Raw genomic sequence first — 17758 nt, 5'->3', positions numbered from 1 at the left:
CATGCGAACTGTTAGTTGCAGCATGCATGTGGGCTCTAGTTCCCTGACCAGGGATCGAACCCTGGGCTCCCTGCCTTGGGAGTGCAGAGTCTTAACCACTGCGCCACCAGGGATGTCCCTAAACTCATAGTTCTTAAACAGCTATTGCTAGTGTTGGTTTCTTTCCTTCTTTTTTTTTTTTTTAATGTGGTATTATATAAAACATAAAATTTACCATTTTAACCATTTTCAAGTGTTTTCAGTGACATTAAATACATTCACATTGTAGTACAACCATCACCACCATCCATCTCCAGAACTTTTTCATCTTCCCAAACTGAAGCTCCATACCCATTAAACGATAACTCCACATTCCTCCTCCTCTGGCAGCTACCATTTCACTTCCTGTGTCTACGAGCTTGACTGTTCTAGATACTTCATATAAGTGGAGTCATATAGTATTTGTCCTTTCGTGATTGGCTGATTTCACTTAGCATAATGTCCTCAAGTTTTCATCTGGGTCATAGCATGTGTCATGATTTCCTTCCTTCAAGGCTAAATAATATTCCATTGTATGTGCATAGCACATTTTGTTTATCCGTTTATCTGATGATAGATACTTTGTTTCCACATCTTGACTAATGTGAATAATGCTGGTATAAACATGGGTGTACAAATATCTGTCTGAGTCCCTGCTTTCAGTTCTTTTGAGTGGATACCCGTAAGTGAATTGCTGAATCATTCATGATAATTCTGTTTAATTTTTTTTAAAAATAAATTTATTTATTTATTTATTTTTGGCTGCGTTGGGTCTTCGTTGCTGCACGCGGGCTTTCTCTAGTTGCGGTGAGCGAGGGCTACTCTTCGTTGCGGTGCGCGGGCTTCTCATTTTGGTGGCTTCTCTTGTTGCAGAGCACGGGCTCTAGGCGCACGGGCCTCAGCAGTTGTGGCATGTGGGCTCAGTAGTTGTGGCTCACAGGCTCAGTTACTCCGAGGCATGTGGGATCCTCGCAGACCAGGGCTCGAACCTGTGTCCCCTGCATCGGCAGGTGGACTCTTAACTACTGCGCCACCAGGGAAGCCCTCTATGTTTAATTTTTTGAGGAACTGCCGTACTATTTTCCACAGCAGCTGCACTAATTTGCATTCCCACCAGCAATTCACAAGGCTTCTGATTTCTCCACTGTTCCTCACCATTATGTGTTATTTTCTGTTTTGATAATGGCCATCCTAATGCGTATGAACTGATATCTCATTGTAGTTTTTTTTGTTTGTTTGCTTGTTAGATCCCACATATATTCTTTTATTTTATTTTATCTTTTTTAACATCTTTATTAGAGTGTAATTGCTTTACAATGGTGTGTTAGTTTCTGCTTTGTAACAAAGTGAATCAGCTATACGTATACATATAACCCCATATCTCCTTCCTCTTGCATCTCCCTCCCACCCTCCCTATCCCACCCCTCTAGGTGGTCACAAAGCACCGAGCTGATCTCCCTGTGCTATGTGGCTGCTTCCCACTAGTTATCTACTTTACATTTGGTAGTGTATATATGCCCATGCCACTCACTTCGTCCTCATTGTAGTTTTGATGTGCATTTCCCTAATGATTAGTGATGTTGAGCATCTTTTCATGTGCTTATTGTTAGTATTTTACAATATTATTGTTATTATTTAAGAGTATTATTGTTAGTGCTTATCCTTCCAAGTGTCTACCTTGGCACTTGTTTCTCTTTTTTCTTTTCAGAATGTAATCATGGCTTACACAAAACTATGTTTGAAATATTCTGTGTTTACCACCAACTATCTTCATCAGCAGGTTTAGATTAGAGTTGCAGCAAAGTGCAGACCCATCTGGTTGGTGCTGTATTTAGTGATAATTTTTACCACCCCAAACTCTTCTCCTTAGGAAACCCAAGATCATTGGGATGTTAGCAGCTATCTGTCAGTAATGCTACAGGGCCATTCACATTGTGAATACTCTTCTGGATTCCAAATAGAAGGCTCTGGGGTTTATTTTGGAGTGAAAAGAGTCTTAGGACCAGTTATAACTTTTTTTTAGATCCTGATGCCCGGAGAGTTGGGAACAGCCTGTCTGTGACATGTATGACCTCATAACTTGGACCCTTCCATGAATGGGTTAATGGCATTGCTTTGATTTCTAAATAGAAAATAGTGTTTATGGGATCAGCACATCCTTCTCTCCCGTGGTGGTGTTCTAAACTTCCTTTTGTCTTTTATTTGGCATTTTTCATAGAGGCAATGTTCTGAGGGTGACTTTCCCAGGCTGTCCCTGAGGACCAGGGAACCCGCATGTCGATTCACTGCAAGGCATGCTGGGAAGATCAGACAGATGGAGTTTGCACTTGGCTTTGTCCCATCCCTGTGACTGTCCCACACCACCGAGCCCGAGTTTCCTCATCCATAACATGGGGATAATACTGGCCAGCATGCATTGTTGTTGGGAAAAATAAGTGAACTGATTAATGAATGTATTAGTTTCCTAAGCCACAAATTTGGTGGTTTAAAAGAGCGCTAATTTCCCTCCTAGTTCTGGAAGCCAGAAGTCCAAAATAAGTCTCACTGGCTTGAAATCAAGATTGTCGACAGGGGCACACTTCCTCCAAGACTGTAGGGGAGAATCTGTACCCTGCCTGTTCCAGCTTCAGATGACTGCCTGCGTTCCTTGGCTTATGGCCACGTCACTCCCGTGTTTGCCTCTGTGTATCTTCTCCTCTCATATCTATGAAATCTCCCTCTGCCTCCATTTTAGTAGGATACCCGTGACTGCATTTTGGTTAAGATCCTCAACTTAATTATATGTTTTGCCATGTAAGGTAATATTTACAGGTTTTGGGGATTACGGTTTGGGAATATCTTGGGGGACATTTTTTAGCCTTCCACAGCAAGCAAAAATATAGTATTCTCCACCAGTGGTTTTATGTGATTGGGATTGTCTTAAAGTTCCTTACACAGATCTCCTGAAATCACGTGGTGGAGCAGGGAGCAGTTATGGCTTTCACCCACACACTGTGAGTATTTAAGCCCCTGGCACAGTGCCTGGCGAAAGACAGGAGCCCAGTACCTACTAGTTTATTATATTTCTAAGAAGTTTTTGCTACACTGTCCTGATTCTCATTGTTTTATTCTAATATCATTTTGTCCGTCTTTTCTTCTTTTTTTAAATCCTGGATGGACTTAGTTGTGCGGGCACCAACAGCATGTTGAGTTTTGCAGGGTTGGGACTGGGGATCAATAGCTCTGATGAGGCAAGAGGACGTTACGCCAATTATTGAGGGTTAATCACACATAGGTAATTCCCTTCCTTTGGGAACCCATGGGGATGGTTCCATTGGAGCCGGTGAAGACCCCCTGTGAGACACAAACCCATGTCTTTTCCAACATTCCTGAGTATGTTTTCACCTGCCCAAGGAATCTTACCTTGAACCATGGCCATGACTGGGAGCTCTGCATTTTTTTTCTTAAATCACCTGCTGCCCAGAAATGCTGACCAATTCCAGTTTCATGCTGTAGGGAGCGGGTGTTGCTATCATTATGTGCCTGAATGTATGTGGTGGGTGGAGGTGTAGTAGTAGCCTGTAAACTTGCTGATTTCACGCTGCCTTTTCTGGTTCTAGAAGAGGTTTCTTAGGTTAATTCAACAAGCATGTGTTTATTGGGTGCCAGGCTCTGAGGGGCTTACAAGATGGAGTGCCTAATCTAAGTGGGTAGAGGTAGAATAAAGTACTGATTATGGCTATAGCACTGGGCGCCAAGCTTGAGTGGGCACCAGAACCTGATTTAACAAGAGGGCTTGTTAAAGCACGAATTGCTGGCCCAGATTTTCTGATTTAGCGGGTCTGGGGTGGAGGGCAAGAATTTCGATAGTGATGCTGCTGGGTTCCAGCTAGCCTTCAAAGGATGGATTGGATTTTCATAGATGGACAAAAGAAGCTGGAGGCATTCCAGGGAAATGAGGTGTCTGTGGCGGGGTAGCGAATGGAATGGCAGGTCATGATTTTGGAGGGGCGGCCTGTGGGTGGAGAGTGAAGAAAGGGGCAGAGGCAGAGGACAAACTCTACTGTGTCTGTAGAGCCAGTGTAGACCCCTTGGAGAGTCATTTGGTCGAGGGCACAGGAATCTTGGGTTTCTGTAAAAGTGCTGTCACATCTATGGAAAGCTAAGAGTGCCCGTTGGCAAAGAGTTGCCAAACCAGGTGAGGCCCTCCCACGCACTTCTGTGACAGAATCTCAGAATGGATTGGGAAGCTGCATGTACATATGTGATAGAAATACTGAGGGTTGGAAGCAAGAAATAATGTGGCTGTATCTTGCTTTCCATCTCTCCCGACGGGGATCACAGGCTTTCCACTTGAACAAAGTTGGCTTTGTCCTATGGTCCCCCCCAGCTTCAGGCTCCAGGAGACCTGTTTTTTGCAGAGAGAGGGCAGTTCAGCTGCACAGTCGGGGACCACACCGAGACCTACAGGCATGGGCTCTGCAGTTCAAATCCTGGAGGATTTGAGGACTGTGGTTGTATCAAGATTGAATTTTTTACTTTCTTCCTACCTTGTAACTTAACATTTTTGGCCGCTGCATTCCTGACCCTGTACATTGGTAGGTCACCTTTAGAACCCTAGAAGCAAGAACCTGGAATCTGCAAATTCTCTTGTTCAACCAGTTTGGTTGGATAATTGCCTTTTCAGTTGAAAATAGTTTTTACCTTCTTTAGTCCTGGGTTTGCATTATGTTTTGGGGCAAACATGTTTGATTCTACAGTGGTAAGTCTGTTCTTAATTTCAACTCTTAGATCATGAGGTGGAAGGAATTGGGGATGGGGTGGGAGAAGGGGGCCGTCAGAGCAGCTTTTGAGATACAAGGGCATTTCCCCCCGCCCTGCCCCCCACCCCAGTAATGTCCCTCTGTTGCAATTCTTTGGGGGAATGTGCTGGTACTTTTTTTTTTTTTTAAGGGATGAGTGACTATTTTTTTATTTTTATTTTTTAACATTTTTATTGGAGTATAATTGCCTTACAATGGTGTGTTAGTTTCTGCTTTATAACAAAGTGAATCAGCTATACATATACATATATCCCCATATCTCCTTCCTCTTGCGTCTCCCTCCCTCCCACCCTCCCTATCCCACCCCTCTAGGTGGTCACAAAGCACCGAGCTGATCTCCCTGTGCTATGCGGCTGCTTCCCACTAGCTATCGATTTTACATTTGGTAGTGTAGATATGTCCATGCCACTCTCTCACTTTGTCCCAGCTTACCCTTCCCCCTCCCCATGTCCTCAAGTCCATTTTCTAGTAGGTCTGCGTCTTTATTCCAGTCTTGCCCCTAGGTTCTTCATGACCTTTTTTTTTTTCTTTTATGATTCCATATATATGGGTTAGCATACGGTATTTGTCTTTCTCTTTCTGACTTGCTCCACTCTGTATGACAGACTCTAGGTCCATCCACCTCACTACAAATAATTCAATTTCGTGGAACATTGTTTTTACAAGCAGATCTGGTTTGATGTAAAGATAGCAACTGGCAGGCATGATTCCTGTATAAGAGACTCCTTTAAAACAAATTCAGAATGTCACTTTTTCAATAAAGGTGTGTTCTGGTTTCTGAGGAGCTTATTTTGACAGTCTGATTCCACTGCAAAAGAACATAGAAGGCATGACTACTACTGAGAGGGTGAGAGTTTGTGGGTTACCTAGCCTCTTGGCGGCTGTGTGGCAGTGATTCAGAGTTTGCTCTGTGGTGATGGATGTTAGCTAGACTTACTGTGGGGATCATTTGCAGTATACACATACATTGAATTAATATGTTGCACACCTGAAACTAATATAATGCTGTTCTGTTCAATTATGTCTCAGTTAAAAATGATTAAAACAAGTTTGCATTTTACAAGATGGTAGCATTGAAGCTCAAAAGGAAATCTGCTTAATGATGAACATGGGCATCTGAAATAGTGAGAAAACTGACTAAGAGATCAATCTAAGCTGCATGTTCTAGTGGGGAAGAGCACGGAACTAGGTTGCTTGGGCTTGAATCCCAGCTCCAAGACCCTGAGAAGCTACTTTGCCCAAAGTTAAGTGACTTCTCAGGGTCTTAGTTTCCTCATCTGTAAAATGGGCATAATAATACAGTTCCTCTATCTCACAGGGTCATTGTGAAGATTAAATGAGCTAGTATGTGTGACGAGCTTACAGTAGTGCCTGGTGCACGGTGCATGTATATGTATGGAACGTATATATGGCACATGTGTATAAATGTTTATTAAAATAAATTGATTTCCAGGAAGATAAGAATAGTGTTGAAATAGAGTAAACGTTAACTTTACTGACTTTTTCGCACAGAGCTGTCAGCCCTCTCAAAACCCTGCGTAGTCTTTAATGTCCAATTTTATGTAGTTTGTTCTAGAACATTCATGTTTTCTCTGTGATTATCTTAGACCTTGAAAAGAAAAGAGGCGCTGGGAGTTTTCCTCAGAATTTAGTCCCTGACGTTACATATTTTGGGAAAAGAAGAGCAGGAAGAGTCTTTCAGAGGGTCATTTCTTTGGTTTCCCAACTGTGGGTTATAAGGCATTTGTTGGTTCATTCAAGGCTGTTGTGATAACATTAAAAAATTGCAGTAGAATAAAAAATTTTGGTGCATCCCGCCTGATAAAGGTAGGTGTTGTGTAAGACATTTTTTGTGTTACGTACCTGTGGGCTAGGTTTACCATTGGACCCTAACTCACAGCCCTCCTTTGTCTCCACCTGCCAGGATGGTGTCTCTTGCCTATTTCTGCCAGTCAGTTCCAGCTGCCCGTCAATTCCACATGGATTCTCAAATTAGATTTTCTTAAAAATATTTTCTCCTTGCCTTAGCAACCAGATGTAAGCTTGAGGTTTTAAGACTTTTGAAATATTTTTTTTAGTGTTAAATTTTTCCTTTTTGCTCTTCTCTTTCCTGGAACTTTGGTGAATTTTGACTTTGCACGTGATCAGTCCAGGGTCAGGGAAGCCTGATCCAAGAGTTTTAGGGATGTCACACACAACTGAGCGAAGCATGCTTTGGTGACATAACTCTTTGTTAGGATTGATCAAAACTTTTAATAGCTTCAACTCTGTACCAGGCATATAGTGCTTTATAAATATTACTTCATTTGATTTTCATAATAGTATGAACTAGATGATATTATTATTATCATTATCATCATCATCATCATCATCCCCTTTTTACAGATGAGGAAAACTGAGGCTCCAAGGGCACGACTTGGCCAAGGTCAAGTGGCTGGTGACAGAGCAGGGATCTAAGTGTAGATATTCTGGCTATAGAGACAGTGCTGATAATCACTCTGCTGCATTGTAAATAAATTTTTGAATTTTATTTAAAGCTAATAATTCTTTAAATTGAAGTATAGTTGATTTATAAAGCTAATAATTTTGACTGAAGCTTTCTATTTTTTTGGGGGGGGGCATGCTATGCGGCTTGCAGGATCTTAGTTCCCCAACCAGGGATTGAACCCATGCCCTCAGCAATGAAAGAGCGGAGTCCTAACCACTGGACCTCTAGGAAATTCCCTGAGGCTTTCTATTTATTGCTAAGTGGCTTCAGAGGTCCAAACCTTCAGTGCCAGCAACCTGCTCAAGCTGGGGTTCCTAAGCTTAGTACCTAGGGTTGCCCTAACAAAGTACCACAAACGGGGTGACTTAACTCAGATTTATTCTGTCACAGTTCTGGAGGCTGCAAGTCCAAAGTCCAGGTCCAAGGCAGGGCCTTGTTCCTTCTGAAGGCTCTAGGGGATAATCCGTTACATTCTTCTCTCCTAGATTCAAGGTTGCCGACAATCCTTGGTGTCCCTTGGCTTGTTGGCCCATCACTCCAATCTTTGCGTCTGTTGGAAGGACACCAGTCATATTAGATTAGGGGCCCAGTCTACTCCAGTGTATCCTCATCTTAACTGATTACAGCTGCAATGACCCAACTGTAAAATGTAAATGATTTCCAGATGAGGTCACTGTTGTGGGCTGAATGGGATGTGTGTGTCCCTCACCTTCACATATTGAAGCCTTAACACGCAGTGATACAGAATGTGAGAAGTGGCCGTATTTAGAGATGGGGTCTTTGAAGAGGTAATTCAGTTAAAATGAGCCCTTATGGTGGGCCCTAATCTGATCTGACTAGTGTCCTTGTGAGAAAAGGAAATTTGGACACACACGCATGAGGGATGCATGACCACAGAGGGAGACCACGTGAGGACACAGTGAGAAGGTGGCCATCTACAAGCCGAGGAGAGAGAACTCAGGAAAACCCAGCCCTGCTGACACCTTGATCTCAGACTTCCGCTTGCAGAACTGTGAGAAAATAAATTTCTGTTATTTAAGCCACCCAGTCTCTGGTACTTTGTTATGACAGCCCTAGCTGACAAATACAGTCACATTCACAGGGGCTAGGCTTAGGACTTCAGCATATCTTTTTGGGGGACACAGTTGAACCCATAGCACCAGGATTTCACCTTTCAGATTAGGAGGTCCTTTAATGACCGTCCTCGTAAGATGTTGGTTCTGGTCTGGGGTTATATAGAAGGGCAACTTTTCACTTCTTTCCAGCCTGGGCACTAATATACCTGCCTGAAAGAAAGAAACATGCCTCCTGTGGCCTGGGGAGGGCCCTGGAGGCCGAATTCAGCGGCTGACTCATCCTCCAAGTACGCGGGCTTTAGAAGCACATGGGAACTGGCTTGCTGGTAGCAAGAGCTGTCAGCCTAGGTAGTGCGGCCGCCTAAGGGAGAGGGACACGCAGTGCCGCCTTCACCGCAAGGGAAGAGCATCTGACGCAAGGGAAGAGCATCTGACGTTTATCCCTTTTAAAGATGATCTTCCTCTGACAGCGCCAAGCACTAGGGGTGGGTCTGGCGCTCACGTCCTCACCCCTCCCCTCCCCTCCCCTCCCCTCCCCCTCCCCTCCCCCTCCCCTCCCCCTCCCCTCCCCTCCCCCTCCCCTCCCCCTCCTCCCTCCCCTCCCCCTCCCCTCCCCCTCCTCCTCCCCTCCTCCTCCTCCACCCCTCCTCCTCCCCTCCCCTCCTCCTCCCCTCCTCCTCCTCCTCCCCTCCCCCTCCTCCCTCCCCTCCCCCTCCTCCCTCCCCTCCCCCTCCCCCCTCCCCTCCCCTCTCAGGTCCTCCAGGGGAATAGGAGAGGCACAGCTTCCCTGTGGAAGGCGATGAGGCATTGCTATGATGCGCAGGTTATTTTTGCTTCCTTCCTGGGTGTGGGTGTTTGTGTTGACAGCGGCAGAGGAGGCGCGGTGACGGCGCTGGAGCGCTCGGGTGCCGGTGGGGCGGGGCGGGCGGGTCGGAGGTGGTGCCTGTGTTAGGCCGGCGACTGTGCGCTCACGTGGCCCTGGGGGCTTTGCATGACTCTGGGAGAACCGGCTTTGCTCCTCTGGGCTGGGGGTCCCATTCCGTCCTCCATGGTACATGCCGGGGAGGGGGCTGCCTCATGTGCAAGTGGGGGAGTCTCCCTGCGGGACCCCTGTCTCAGCGGGCAAGCTTTGGTGGCGGTCCTGAGGAATCATTGTGCGGGGTGCTCTCCATCCCCCCCCCCCTTCTCCATCAAATATCCGCGCAGTGTATTCAAACATAAATCTTGGGAAGATCAATCTTGGGGTCGGGTCTGAACTCTGCCTCTGATTCCACTAGAAGTACGTGTGTTTATTATGTTGGAGGGGGCAGGGTGAGTTACTAGCCTTTAGCCCAGTTTGCTAACTGTTCTGCAGTGTGTCATACCCCAAATGCCAGTAGTGTCCCTGTTGCCCTCCTGTAGGAACAATCTGGAACTACCCCTGCTGGGGCAGTTGGAAAAGCACACCTGGGGATATTGAAACCCAGGCACCCAACAGATTCGGAAACTGAGATTCAGGTCAACAGGCCTGGATCAGAAGTGGTTATTTGGTTAGGAATTTCGAGATGAAAGTCTAGTTCTTATTTATTTGGCTGCGTTGGGAGTTTTAGTTGCGGCACGCGGGATGCTCAGCATGCAGGATCTTCGTTGTGGCATGGGGGCTTCTCTCTAGTTGCGGTGTGCAGGCTTAGCTACCCCGCGGCATGTGGGATCTTAGTTCCCTGACCAGGGATCGAACCCTGGTCCCCTGCATTGGAAGGTGGATGCTTAACCACTGGACCACCAGGGAAGTCCTGAAAGTCTAGTTCTTTATTTTTCTTTCTCTCCCCTCCACACCCCAAAAAAAGATACACAAGAATCCCAGTCTGGGGCTTTTTCCGCATTCCATCCTGTATTAGTTTCCTGGGGCTGCAGTAACAAAATCCTTCAAACTGGGTGGCGTAAAACAGCATGTAGACTTATTCTAGCAGTTCAGGAGGCTAGAAGTCTGAGATCAAGGTGTTAGCCGAGGCACGGTCCCTCTGGAGGCCCTAGGAAAGAATCCGTCCTTGCTTCTTCCTAGCTCCTGGTTGCTCTCAGCAATTCTTAGAGTTCCTCTGCTTGTAGCTGCATCATTCCAGACTCTGCCTCCATCCTCACCCGTCCTTCCCCTGGGTCTGTCTCTTTCCCCAAATTTCTCTCTTCTTATCGAGATACCAGCCATCGGAATAGGGCCCACCCCAATCCAGTGTGACCTCATCTTAATTTACTCATCTGCAAAGACTCTATTTCCAAATAGAGTTCCTGGGTTAGGACTTCAGCATATATCTGGGGGACAGATTTTGGGGACACGACTGAACCCACAGTACACCCCCACTACTGCCATTGTGTTGCCACTCTAAAATGCTTTATGTTGTGATTGATGTTAGAGGCACTGCTTCCTGCATCAATTTTATTATTGTCTGTTTCTTCCCTCTTCGTTTGAGCTCAGTCTTTTTTTAAAAATTTTTTTTTATTATTATTATTTTTTTTAATTTGGCCGCACCATGTGGCATGCGGAATCTTAGTTTTCCGACCAGGGATCAAACCTGTGCCCCTGCAGTAGAAGCGTGGAGTCTTAACCACTGGACCACCAGGGAAGTCCCTCGGAGTCATTCTTTTGATTGTCTCTCCCCCAACTCCCCCATCCTGCCCTTCCCTGCTAAGTCTTTTCAGTCATTATTCTCTGCTTTGTCAAGCCTCTGATGACAACACACTTCTATCTGGACATTTCTGTTTTGTGCCTTTCCGGGGGGAGGTACACACTCTCCTAAGATCCTGCATGGCACTCACTATGCAGATGAAACAGATATTTGTCCGTGATCTGATTCCTGTCTGTCTGTCCCACTGGATTGTAAACCCCAACAAGATGAGGGACCATGACTTTAGCTCATGATTGATTGTACCTTCCTATCTAGCCCAAGACCTAGCGTAGAGCTGGTGTTTTTAAATATTAGTTGAATAAAAAGGAAAACTGGCTTTTCTATTAATTATAGTTAGGGAGAAGTGTGAAATGATTTTAAAAAGATACACATATCTCCCCCCAAAATTAAAAATAGAATTACCATATGATCCAGCAGTTCCCCTTCTGGGTATATATCCAAAAGAATTGAAAGCAGGGACTTGAAGAGGTATTTATTTGTACACCCATGTTCACAGCAGCATAATTCACAATGGCCAAAAAAGTCGAAGCAACTTGTGTCCATTGATGGATGAATGGATAAACAGACTGTGGTATATATGTGCAATGGGACATTACTCAGCTTTAAAAAGGAAGGGGGCTTCTCTGGTGGCGCAGTGGTTGAGAATCTGCCTGCCAATGCAGGGGACACGGGTTCGAGCCCTGGTCTGGGAAGATCCCACATGCCGCGGAGCAGCTACGCCCGTGAGCCACAACTACTGAGCCTGCGCGTCTGGAGCCTGTGCTCCGCAACAGAAGAGGCCGCGATAGTGAGAGGCCCGCGCACCGCGATGAAGAGTGGCCCCCACTTGCCGCAACTAGAGAAAGCCCTCGCACAGAAACGAAGACCCAATACAGCCAATAAATAAATAAATAAATAAATAAATAAATAAATAAAAAAAAAAAAAAAAAAGGAAGGAAATTCTGACACATGGATGAACCTTGAGGACATTATGCTAAGTGAGATAAGTCAACCACAAAAAGAGGAATACTGTATGATCCCACTTGTGTGAGGTACTGAGAGGACTCACATCCATGGAGACAGAAAGTAGAGGGGTGGTGGCCAGGGGCTGGGAGGAGGGGGATGGGGAGTTATCGTTTAATGGGTACAGAGTTTCAGTTTCACAAGATGCAAAGAGTTGTGGAGATGGATGGTGGTGATGGTCACACCGCAAGGTAAACATAATACCGCTGAGCTGTACACTTAAAAATGGTTCAGATGATATATTTAATGTTCTGTATAGTTTACCACACACACACACAAACACACAATGATATGGAAGGATGCAAAAAAAAACCCACCCCACGTTTCTGTGCATCTGCTGTGTGTGTGAAAGAGACTGAGTGGGTTTGGAGAGCGTTACAGAGGAAAGGAAGGGAGAAATGAATGGGGAGCCAGCCAGAGGAGCTGGCGAATGCCTGTGGTGAGGAAAAGTTGGACGGCGGGGGGGAAAAGCATCTGTGTAGTTATCAGTGCTTGTGGTCGTAAGCAGAGCTCTGTCTTCAGCTAGCTGTGGGATCTTGAACAAATCAATTGTTTCCTATTGTGGGCATCAGCTTTGGAAGGAAGCTGGCATAGTAACCTCTAAAGATCTTTCTAGCTCAAAAGACTTCAGAGGTTTGGAGCATCTACCAAGGTAACACTGATTCACTGATTTTTTTTTTTCTTCACAATTCTCTGCAATGTCTACACTCAGTGGGCGCTCTCCTGATGCTGCTGGCTCCAGGGTGCAAGTTGGAAGGAGTCCTCTTGCGGTCAAGAATTTCCAGTCTTTTTAATGGCACCAATTAATTTGGGCTAAGAACACAGTTAACTTTTTCTCAGTCTTCCTTCGCTCTGATCCAGTTGCCACATCTCCTAGTTTTAAAATTTTCTTCACAGATGTAGAAAACAAACTTATGGTTACCAGGGGTGAAGAGGGGGGAAGGATAAATTGGGAGATTGGGATTGACATATACACAGTGTTACATATAAAATAGATAACTAGTAAGGACCTACTGTATAGCACAGGGAACTCTACTCAATACTCTGTAATGGCCTATATGGGAATAGAATCTAAAAAAAGAGTGGATATATATGTATACGTATAACTGATTCACTTTGCCGTATACCTGAAACTAATAAAACGTTGTAAATCAACTATACTGCAATAAAAATTTTAAAAATAAATGAAACATTTGGCACCCTAAAAAAAATTTCCTTGGCCCTTTATCTTTAACATTTATACTTCTTGGTCTTCTTGGATTCTAATTATTCATTGCTGATAATAGTAACTCCTGTATATAGCTAAGCTTTTCGCGTGAATTATATCATCGAATCCTTATGTCAGCCCTGTGAGGTGGATTCATGATCTCTAGTTTACGGACAAGGAACCTGAGTGGTTAAGTAGCTTGCTTGGCCTTGAGGTCACCCAGCTGGGCAGTGGGTGAGTTGTGATTGAACCTGGTTTGTTCTGAGCTACGCACGCACCATGGATACTGCTCTAGGCGAATGCAGTCCTTCTGTGTCCTAGGTCCCTTTATGGCAGGGACAATATCTTTGTATTTTTGGTCCCTCTGAGGTCTCCAGTACAGGCCTGTCAGAGACGAATACAATTTTTTCGAAGGTACTTGATAGTTTCTTTAAGAGGAATCATTCCTGGGCATTCCCTGGTGGTCCAGTGGTTAGGACTCTCACTGGAAAGGCAGTGCTTTCACTGCTGGGGGGCCTGGGTTCGATCCCTGGTCGGGGAACTAGGGTTAGGATTAGGGTTAGGATTAGGGTCAAGGAACTAGGATCCCATAAGCCGTGCAGCATGGCCAAAAAAAAAAAAAAAAAAAAAGAGGAATCATTCCTGTCACGCTGTATCAGTGTCAGGAAAGGAATATCTCTTGTGCTGAGCAGACCACAGTAGTCAAGTTCTGAGCTTCTGGGGAGAAGAGGTAGGTTCCTCTAAAAATTTCCTTTATAGACTAAAGAGCAGTTATTAGCAAGTGTAGTACCCTGTGAAAAAGGCAGGCCAATTTAACATCAGAAAGGATGACTCAGGATCTGAGCATAGGAAAGCCAAACTGGGTTCCTGCATTTCCACTCCGCTGCGGAACTCATCAGTCCCTTTTTGCACCCAGAGACCCTCACACAGAGAACTAGCCTTAGGTCCACTGCTTTGAGCTAACTAGGAAGTAGGATGTTTCCTCACTTTGAAAGTTTTCATGTTGCCATCTTCTCAAAACTAACAGAGGAAGGAACGCTGTAGGTCCTAGCCACCCATATTGCTTTCATTTCTTAAACCAGCATTTTTGAACTTGGAGGGATGGGACTTGTTCGCAGGGTGGCTTCTGGTAGAGAACTTGCACCATCAGATACACTTTCTCTTTGATAAAGTGGCATCCCATCCTTGGAAAGTATAAAAGGAGAGTGAGTTACCCCAAAGGAGTGGATTCTTTGCTGTCAGCTGACTTGCTCACTCTTCTGGACGTGCCCTTGCATCTCCGTGAAGATTAAATCAAGCCCCTCTTTTGCCTGCAAATGCAACTAATCTCAGGCTGATCAGTTCCCCTAACAGGGCTGTTCATTGAAGTTCCAGGTTGCCCTGTAGTGCCTTTGTAGGCAAGCAGGGACCTGTAACTCCCATAGCAAGTCAAGACAGGCAACAGACCAACAACATCAGCTTGCTGATACCTCACCTGGAAAGAAGTCACGCTTCCTTTGGAAGATTCAGGCTCTTGTTTGCTGTTGGATTGGGCCCAGGTCAAGAGAGGAGACAGTGAATCTTTTATCCATTTGCAAATGATACCTGATACGCATTAATTAGAGATCTGCTCTGGGAAAGTGGATGGGCTGATCCCAACTCCTCCATTGGAATACCTAGAGTATTTAGTGTATTGAATCATCCTGAGAATTTTAGAGTTGGAAGGGGCCATAGTTTGGCCCTCACATTTGATGGTTGAGAAAACATCAGCTCTCTAGCAATTTGGCCCAGATAAGTTCTATCACGGAGTGGGCTGGAGTAAGCTCTCCCCAAAGTTGTACACCATCTGGGCTAGAATGTCCCAGTCTGTACTGGCAATGTCCTCAGCCCTGAGGCCACTGAGGTGGAGAGACAGCCTAGAAACTCGGGGTGGGGAACAAGGAAGAGGCTTATACCTAAAATTCAAATAATACAGAAAGGACTAAGCTAGAAGTCCTTCCACACAGAGACCCCTGGGTCACCTTTCACATTTGCTTCATGCTCAGTGAATCTTGGTGTCTTACACAGAGCCTGGGATTGGTCCTTTTAGGGTGATGTGTGGAGTTGCTCATCCAGAGGGTATGTTTACTCTACTCAGACTCATCAGAACAGACTTGGTGCTGGCTGATGGGGTGAGGGCAGGCCTTTAAGGTGTGAACACTGGCAACAGGGGCTGTCTCTCTGGGCCGAAGGTGGGAATTGGGTCTGTCCCATCTTTCAGAGCTGAGTGTTAGACTTTGCAGTGTAATTGATCTCATTGCTTCCCTCCCTGAATGCACATAATCAGGACCCAACTCTTGCACTCACAGTGGACCGCAGCTAGCAAAGCCTCTTTTGATGTTCATTTTGTCTTTTAGACTCACCTTGCATGGGTTTGGTCCTGAGTCGTTAGCAGGCCTCCTGCTGTACCTGCGTGTTCACGTGGCGGGTGGAGCAGTGTGCAGAGTGCCCTATCCCTGCGTGTTCACGTGGCGGGTGGAGCAGTGTGCAGAGTGCCCTATCCCTGCGTGTTCACGTGGCGGGTGGAGCAGTGTGCAGAGTGCCCTATCCCTGCGTGTTCACGTGGCGGGTGGAGCAGTGTGCAGAGTGCCCTATCCCTGCGTGTTCACGTGGCGGGTGGAGCAGTGTGCAGAGTGCCCTATCCCTGCGTGTTCACGTGGCGGGTGGAGCAGTGTGCAGAGTGCCCTATCCCTGCGTGTTCACGTGGCGGGTGGAGCAGTGTGCAGAGTGCCCTGATGGGGACAGAGGGCCTGACCGGTGTGTTAACAGCAACCGTTTTCGTGATTTGGGGTCACTCTCAGTGCCAGTCTTCTTATCTATAAAAGCAAGTAGAGAGCCCAGGTGATCTCCAGCAATGAAATATTCTGACTATAAGATTCATGGGATTTCCTCTCTGAGATCTTTCTTTGCCTCTTAGTTTCCTTTTTTTTTTTTTGTTTTCCATTTTGAATTGGTTCCTGCCAAGGCAAATTCATCATCCTAACTCCGCTATGAGGTTTCCTTGTGAGGATTCCTTGCTTGACTGATTGCCTTTCCTTAAATTTCCTTTGCCCTCCCTCAAATGGAGATGCTCCCTAGCAGAGAAATGGCAGGCAGCCGAAGTTGGAGATTTCTGTCACCTGGATTAGCAGTTCTTGAATAATTAAGAGCCGAGCGTAAAGGGAAACTAGGAAATGCATCAGAGGGTGCACTCCAGGGTGAACCAGGAAACCGAAGACAGATGATCTGGGCGAAAACCATCATAAGGCAGCTTCCTGAATTGAGCAGAAACTCCTCTCACCTGATCCATTATCTCAGCGTCACAGTTTCCTCTTTTCTCTAGCGAGAATCCTACCCCTAGTTCTGTCTTCTGCCCTACTTCTTGGTGCTGCCCCGGATTCAGGTGTTGCTGGTGATGGTGGCCGAGGAAGAAATCAATGCCTTCTTATTGCTTCCTGGCAGGGGTTGTGGATCCCAGAGTGTCCTGTCTGGTATTTCTCTCTTCACTGTTCTCTAAGACATGTCACCTGGTGGACTGGTTTGGTGACCTTATTAGAACCAGCTCTATTGAGTCGTTAATTCTGTAATTACATTCCTTGACACTGGAAATTTCCCCAAGCCCCCAAAATAGCTAGGTGAAAGCTGGAAAATCTGGTGGAACCGGGAAGGGAGGAGAATAAAAACGATGGCCAAAGCCGTGACCACTCTTGTCTCACTCTGGTTGAGTCTTATCAGATAGCTGATAACCACACATGCAGCCTGTTGGACCCACATATCCAAACAAATGGCTTCTTTGTTACTGGTTCAAACCATTTAATGGATTTTGTGGATTCCAGCGAGAATACCATTGGTGTTGATAGAATAGCAGTTTGTCTTAGTCCATTTGGGCTGCTATAATGAAATAACCAGAGACTGAGTGGCTTCAAAACAGCAGAAATTTGGGACTTCCATGATGGTGCGGTGGTTGAGAATCCGCCTGCCAATGCAGGGGACATAGGTTCGAGCCCTGGTCCGGGAAGATCCCACATGCCGCAGAGCAACTAAGCCCGTGTGCCACAACTACCGAGCCTGCGTTCTAGAGCCCACGAGCCACCACTACTGAGCCCCTGTGCCGCAACTACTGAAGCCTGCGCGCTCTAGAGCCCATGCTCCGCAACAAGAGAAGCCACTGCAATGAGAAGTCCGCGCACCGCAATGAAGAGTAGCCCCCGCTTGCCACAAGTAGAGAAAGCCCGTGTACAGCAACGAAGACCCAACACAGCCAAAAAATAAAAATAAACAAATTAAAAAAAAAATTAAACAAAACCAAAACCAAAAACAGACATTGATTTCTTATTTCTCATAGTTCTGGAGGTTGGAAGTCTAGGTTCAGGGTGCCAGCAGGGTCGGGTTCCTGTGAGGGCCCTCTTCCGGGTTGCAGACTACCAACGTCTCGCTGTGTCCTGTCATGGTGGAAGGGCGGAGGGAGCTCTGTGGGGTCTCTTTTATAAGGGCACTAATCCCATTCC

At 45.9% G+C, this 17758-nt stretch overlaps 1 protein-coding gene across 4 annotated transcripts in view; it reads left to right on the top strand.

The window, feature by feature from the left end:
• The window catches only part of TIAM1 (TIAM Rac1 associated GEF 1), a 407741-nt gene that overhangs the window by 43920 nt on the left and 346063 nt on the right, over nt 1-17758 (top strand). The window lies entirely within an intron of this gene.

Source organism: Balaenoptera acutorostrata, chromosome 4 (genome assembly GCF_949987535.1).
Source record: "Balaenoptera acutorostrata chromosome 4, mBalAcu1.1, whole genome shotgun sequence".
In the NCBI taxonomy this organism is placed as follows: domain Eukaryota; kingdom Metazoa; phylum Chordata; class Mammalia; order Artiodactyla; family Balaenopteridae; genus Balaenoptera; species Balaenoptera acutorostrata.
Note: the sequence above shows the minus strand (reverse complement) of the source record. Positions and strands in the feature narration are given on the sequence as shown.